This window comes from Cervus elaphus, chromosome 20, assembly GCF_910594005.1.
Source record: "Cervus elaphus chromosome 20, mCerEla1.1, whole genome shotgun sequence".
NCBI classification, from domain to species: domain Eukaryota; kingdom Metazoa; phylum Chordata; class Mammalia; order Artiodactyla; family Cervidae; genus Cervus; species Cervus elaphus.
In genome coordinates, this window is record NC_057834.1 from 43,316,755 (window position 1) to 43,324,377 (window position 7,623).

Sequence of the window (7,623 nt, forward strand, 5' to 3'; positions counted from 1 at the left end):
TTCTGTTTATATGAATTTGACTACTTTAGATACTTCATATGAAGTGGGAGCACTTGTCTTTTGTGACTGAATTTCTTAGCAGTCCTAAAGGTTCATCCATGCAGTAGTATATGACAGGATTTACTACCTTTTTAAAGGCTGAATAATATTCTATTGTACATATATACAAAAATTTGTTTACCCACTCATCCTTTGGTGAATAACTTGAGTTACTTCCACATCAGGCCCACCTTAATGCTGCTGCAATGAACATGGGTGTGCAAGTGTCTCGTCAAGATCCTGCTTCCATTCTTTTGGATATATACCAGGAGTGGGATTGTAATTCTATTTTTTTGAGGAACTGCCATATTATTTTCTATAGTGGCTGCACCATTTTACACTCCCACCAACAGTGCACAAGGGTTCCAATCTCTCCACATCAAGGGATCATGAATTTTTTTTTTTAATTGGGGCAACAGTGCTCAGCCCTCTGTTCATCTAGTCTTGCATTCTATTTATGTATTAAACAATGCCCATCTGTTTTATCACTAAGGATATTGTATTCTATTGACCAACTCAAATATCTGTGGGTTAAGCCCCCTTGATTGGCCCTTCAATCTTCCTGTTCATTAAGATAATTGTGACTCCCCCCCCCCCCCCCAGCTTCTACTGTTGCCACCTGGCCTCCATTCGTGGTGTGGGGGAGGGGGTTTGATTATCTCCATTGCTGTCAATAATCCCAACTTTGTGGTTACCTTCACAGAGGTAGGACCTTCATCCCGGTGTGCAGAGATGAGCCACCACTGAACCTAGTGATGCTGGTGCCCCTCTAATGCCTGTGGTGAATGGTGTGTCTTCTGGACTGTCCATGAAGTCTTCAGGCCTCAAAGAATAGATCCATTTCAGTACATCCACTCCCTAAGCTTTTTAATCCTTTCCTCCACTGTCTGATATAACTTTGCTCAGTGTGGGACATCACTTTTTCCAGGCTTCTAGGAGCACTCTAATAACACACTGGAACCATCTCTAGGGTGCTTTCTAGAATGTAAACCCTGTATCCCAAGAGCATGCCCCTAAATTAATAAACTCTTATTCAGTTTTATATCCTGGTACCCTTGATCAAGGGCTTTCCAGGTGGCGCTAGTGGTAAAGAACCTGTCTGCCAGTGCAGGAGATGTAGGAGATGTAGGAGATTCGATCCCTGGGTGGGGAAGATCCCCTGGAAGAAGGCATGGCAACCCACTCTGGTATTCTTGCCTGGGGAATCCCATGGACAGAGGAGCCTGGTGGGCTACAGTCCGTGGGGTCGCAAAGAGTTGGACACGACTGAAGCAACTTAGTATGCACACCCTTGATCAAGCACACTCAAAATCTAATCCATGGCATCTTCTCCTGCTCCTGCTATTACATGCTGGGTATTAGTTCCTTTTCTCCTTTATGAGGTCCAGTATGTTCTTAAATGAATTGTGTTGTAACTTAGCCCTAGTTGTTATCCTGGCAGCCAGAAAAGGTGATGGAGCAGATCCTGGTCCCTGCCACCTTTTAGGGAGGGGCCTTTCCTGGGGACAGGTGGTGCTAACTCTTAATGGGGAGGGGGGCCCACCTTTGTATGGGTAACCAAAATCTTCTGGGAGGTCTACCATCCAAGGGGACCAGATGTCCCCACTCTGTGTGTCAGGGTTCCAGTGCAGGTTTTCTCAACTAGGGCCCTGAACTTGGCTCAATAGATCTACCTTGTCTGAAGGTTCTAGTTACCTGCCTCAGCTGGAAGTTCGTCTTTGAAGTTCTGCATGTCTGCTAGTTTCTGGGTTGAGCCTTCATTCTTTATTACTCTCTTAATGGCAGGAGAGAAGAACCAGAGAAGCCTCAGGCTTTCACACTTCGTTTCAGTTGGTTGGGAATTGCTTTTCCTTATCTCCCTGTAAGATGTCAAAGCAGTTGAGTAACTATCAGCCAGTTTTCTTGTCCTTGTATGAGTCATTTCCCTATCCTTTTCAAATACCTGAATCATTTCACTGGCTAGGAGGTCTGCTCCACCAAATCATTCTCCTGTTACCAGCGGTGAAAGTTTTTCTGGCTGGAGACCGGTCCTGCCTCTCTATAATTTTTCCTTTAAATTTTGCTTGCAAACCAAATGGTTCCTTCTTTAGTTCCTTTCTCTTGCAATACCTTATCATTTACAGCTAAGAAAAGCTTATTAGTACATTCGATATGTTTTCTATCTTCCTAATACCATAGGTGACAGTTTCATAAATTATCCCACCACTGTTTAACACAAGGTAACCCTTTTTCCAGCGTCCAATAGTAATTTCCTCCTGTTCATCCAGCCTCTACTAGTAGTCTCCTGGCTGCCTGATCCCAATGCCAGTGTCCTGTGTTTTAGGTTTTAATTATGGCCATTTCCCACTTCAAAGTTTCAGTTTCTACTGCTACATAACAAACCACCCCAGACTTAGTGACTTTAGACAATGACTTATTAATTTCTCACAGTTCTGTGGGCTGACTGGGTGGTTGGTCTTTGGTCTTGAATGGTGTGCTGCATTTAGCTTGTGTTTGCCCAGAGGCTTGAATCCTGGGATGTTTCGGTGTGGTTTCACTGCCTCTTCCCCCATGTGGCCTCATATCCCAGAGATGCTCGGCCAGGTTTATCTATGTGCAGCTAAACTTTAAGAGGGCCAGAGAGGAAACTGTAAGAGCTCTTAGGGCCTAACTCTGGAACGTATACAATGGCATGTTCCTCTGGCCAAAGCAAGTCACAAGGCAAAGCCAGATTCAAATAGCACTTGGAGGAACAGCAATGCCTCTTGAGTAGGGGAAGCAGTAAACTCACAATGCAAGAGCATGGAGGGAGGTTGATTCATTGAGGGTCACTATTTAAGGATCTACCACACTTAAGGTGCCTATTAAAATGGACTACTACTCAGCCATAGAAAAGAACGAGATTTTTCCTATTTGCATCAACATGGATGGACTTGGAAAGAATTATGCTAAGTGTGGTCAGTCAGAGAGAGAAAAAATACTGTATGATATCATTTTTATGTGGAATCTAAAAAATATAACAAACTAGGGAATTTAACAACGAAAAAAGCAGCAGACTCACAGATATGGAGAACAAAGTAGTAGTTACTAGTTGGGGGGTGATATAAGAGTGGGAGGGTGGGAGATACAAACTATTGAGAGTAAGGTAGGCTCAAGGATATATTGTACAACACAGGGAATATAGACAATATTTTGTTACAACTGTAAATGGAAAGTGATCTTTAAAAATGGTATTAAAATTTGGTAATAGATCCTGTGAATTCTCATCACAAGAAGAAAAAAAAAATAGATGGGACTTCCTTGGTGATGCAGTGGATAAGAATCTGCCTGCCAGTGTGGGGGACACAGGTTCCGTCCCTGTTCTGGGAAAAGTCCACATGCCTTGGAGTTAAACCCGAGCACCACAACTGCTGAAGCCTGTGTACCTAGAGCTTGTGCTCTGCAACAGGAGAAGCCACTGCAATGAGAAGACCTCAAAACACAAAGAGGAGCAGCCCGCACTTGCCATAACTAGAGAAAGGCCACACACAGCAACAGTGCAACCAAAAAAATAAAAAATAAAAATACATTATAAAAAACAATGCCTGTTAGACACCCAAGTAAAGGAGCCAAAAAAGTACTCAGTTGTAAGTGCCTTGGTCCCAGAGTTGGGGGTTAGGCCAGGAAAGAAACTGGGAGTCAGCACACAGCTTTGATGCTTATGTGCATCGTCCTGCCCGGCACGTTCCAGGTGGCTAAGGCAGAGTGCAGCCCTATGCGCAAGGCTGGGCGAAGCCTGGGGGAAGAGGGACATTCTGCTCTCACGGTGGCTCCAAGTCCAGGTCCCCACTCGGGTGTAGGGTATTCCACTAGCCCTCTCCTTCTTCCTGCCAGAGCCTAGGCATTAGGGATGAGGTTAGGATGACTGGCTTGCACGCAGAGGATGTAGGACAGGAAATCATTCCACTGCCTTGTCACCTAAAGGAAGGAACCCAGGAAAATGGGGAACAAGCCATCCATGATGCTCTGCTCAATCTTTTTTTTTTTTTGTTGTTGTTGTTCTGCATTTGCTGCCAGGTAGGAGCAATTTGCAAAAGCAACCATAGTCCTATTGTTACCACCTCTGACCACTTCCTCTCATTCTTCATCCAGAAGATAGTAGTTTAGACATCATCCCAAGATATCTTCCTTTGTGGCTCAGCTCTTAAAGAATCTGCCTGCAATGTGGGAGACTTGGGTTCGATCCCTGGTTTGGGAAGATCCCTTCGAGAGGAGAAAGGCTACCCACTCCAGTATTCTGACCTGGAGAATTCCATGGACTGGAGAGTCCATGGGGTCACACAGAGTTGGACACGACTGAGTGACTTTTCACTTCACCAAGATATCTGACATCACTTTGTTCAACCAAAACTGATTACCCTTATTTTAGATTTTTCTGTGTTTCTTGGGAGAAGGGGCTGTTTGCTGTCATGATCTTACTAGCAAGAATGAGATTGAATCTAGTATTTTTGAAAGAAAGAGGTGACTTCAGAGCTATTCCAAACCAGCAGGAAAGACAGGGGAGATAAATCCAACTTGTCCAAAGGAGAAAGCAAAGAGGAGGGGATGAGTTGGAGGCTGTTTTGCAGATCAAGGGTTCTCTGTTGCCTGCTCTTCTCTGAGTTACTCTTTTCCATATTGTCTTTATGAAAATGAAAACTCCCTTATGTCCCTTGTTTCTGCAGCTATATCAACCTCTCCATCCTGATAACTTAGGAGAAACCGGGAATCTGTATTCTCAAATTGCTCCCCAACCTTCACGTAGTTCTCTCCACACTTGTTAACTCTCCAAGAACGTATTTTTAAACTGGTTTTGCTAATTCTTGCATTCTCCCCAAGCCTGCTTTCAAGACAGCTCAGGCTGGGGTTGAGGTTGGGGCGAGGCACGTACGAGAGTTTCTGGCTCCGTCTCTCATTTCCTGAGCTGTGAGCTGGGCTGCACTAATTGACCTCGAGGGTCTCAGCTGCGCTAAGTTGGGTGTTTGTTAGATCTCGTTAGGATTGTAATTAGTGCAGAGAATCTGGGTCACAGGCAACTGGTTGGATTGATGATCTCAGGGGGCACGAATAAAGGCGGGGAATAGCAAACAGGTTCCTCGTTTCGTGGGTGGGATGGGCTGGGGCAGGGAATGGTGGGACTTGTGTCATACAGACAGACAGACACAGGGTCGCGTGCAGAGAGGCGCTCAGGCTCTTAGGGGTGCACGCCTGTGTGTGAGTGTCTATGTGTGTGTGTGGTGTGTTCCCTCCTGCATTTACTCGGGTTTCTTTCCAATCTCTCCATATATGGTGTGGCTCTAGAGCAGGCTGGGGATTGGCTGCTGTTGTTGGGAGACTGGGAGGTAGGAAGAAAGCAGAAAAAGGAACGAACCCAGCAATGGGAGGGAGTGTGAAGGGAAGGGGGCTGTAGCCGAGCTTCTTCAAGGGTTGCAGAATAGGCTGGGTCCCCTTGCCCATAAGGTTTAAAGAGGGGAGAAATTCCTTGGGGACTGTTGTTTTGCGGGGAATGAGGTACAGTTTACTGTTGCAGAGGGGCTGGCAGAGGGCAGCTAATTCCCTAGGGTCAGCATGGCATGGCTTGTGAAGGCTGGAGCCGGAGTAGAGAAATTTGCTATTCCCCTCCCCCCCACTTTCTTTTTGCCCTAAACAACCTACAGCTCTGCTGTAGAAATAGCATGCAAATTAATTCATCAGCTTTCCAGGTCAACACCTCAGATATTCTTCCTAATGGAGGCAGATCAGGACTGTAGTTCTGTTCCCCAAACCTCTACTTAACAGTTTAATGGGAGAAGAATAGGAAAAGTTGAGGAAAACGTCACCGAAATAGGAAACGACATTTAGTTCTTTACCTGCCTCTGTCCCTCACCCCATTTCAACTCTGTCCTGGATCTCCTCATCTCACCTGGGGCCTCCCAAAAGATTCTCCCTTTTCCAGTTCATTTGTGGAAGAAAAGAATATAACAAAGATGTTGGAAGAGAGGGAAGGAGGAAGAAAAACACACATCCTGAAAAATGTCAGCAACTATGTTGTAAGCAGGTTGCCCCACACCCTCTACTCAATCCACCCATTTACCCCAAAACACGTGACTGGGAAGAAGTAAGGGAAATATTTCAGGTAAAGAAACTGGAGTGATGGAGTGAGGGAAAGGGGTCTGGGAGGAGGGGAAAGCTAGAGTGCCCAGCATTATTATCCTTCAGCCACGTGCTCCTGCTTTGTTAACTGACATCAACAGGGTGTACTCTAAGATGTTTTTCTAGTGGGAAGCCTGGCTTTGTGCTAAGCTCTGAAATTTTTGAAGACAGGAGCTCAAGCTCTCCTCACCCCACCTTTCTGTCTGTAGCCTTTAGCACAGTACCTGGTATTCTCTCCTTGAAGAAAGGCTTATGGGCACAGTCCACACACTGGATCAGTTCGTGTACCAGGATCCAGTGACAGTAAGCTCATCCTCTAAGCCTCATTCAGACTGTACTCCCACCAGCTGAGCTACAGTTATCAAGCCACTGAGTCAAACTAATCATAGCGGCAGCTGCCCCAGCTGCCACTTACCAATCAGCAGGCATTTGCCATACATCTTTATGCTTCCATTTTGCAGATGAGAAAACTGACACTTGGAAAGCTTGTGCCTTGCCCGGGGCCTCATAACTAAAAAGTCAGAATTTGAACCCAGAGCTGTCTGGTTCCAAAGCCGGCCTCATTTTACTACCCCTTGTGGCCTGGTTTTGGTGCCTGAAGACCCCAGCAGTCCAGTGCCTAGTTAAGTGTCCTGGGGTCCCTGGTCTTTCTTTTATGCTCCCCCTCACCTATCCTCCTCCTCAGCAGTGTCTCCCTCCATCCTCAAGCTCCGCTGGGAGACAAAAGATAATTGGCATGTTGGGATATATATGTCACTCTTGCTTTTGTCTTTTTCTTCACTATGTGGGAGCAACAAAGATTAAAAAAAGGGAAAATGCTGGTAAAATAAACTTATAGGAAGATGCAGACTTATATAAAGGAAGTAAATACCTTTTTTTTTTTTTTTTTTAGTAAATATCATTTTAACCTAGACTATTTGTGACAACGGGTTTCTCTGCTGACCGTTCTTGGAGTTTAGGTGAGTGAAGCTTGTTTGGAGGACAGAAGTCTGGAGACCCAGGTTCCCTCCCCTCCTACGCCAGGAGACTCTGGGAGTAACATGTAGTGTCACCCTGGTGTTCTCTCCTCACTCAAAGATACATGTAATTATGTAACGACAGGATAGATCTAGGAAAAATCTTCATGACTGCGAGTGGTGGGGACCAAAAATGTGAGAATCTCTTTCCTACAGATGTTCAACTTAGATTCCACCATCTTGCTTATGTTGAATTATGGAGTAAAATCATGAGCACAAGAACTGCAATTGAGGGTCTTGCCCAAAGGAGTTTGTTTTCCTTCTACCCATCCTCCTGAGTGTCACATGAGGGCAGCCTTGTGGCCAAGATGTCGTTTGTTTCCATTTTCTCCCCTTCCTCCCTCTCACCCTTAGGGGAGCTCTAGGTTTTGGCTTCTGGAGGTTAGAGGAAATCTAGGGAAGAGGATAAAGAAGCTAACAAGCGGTCTGCAGTTGACCC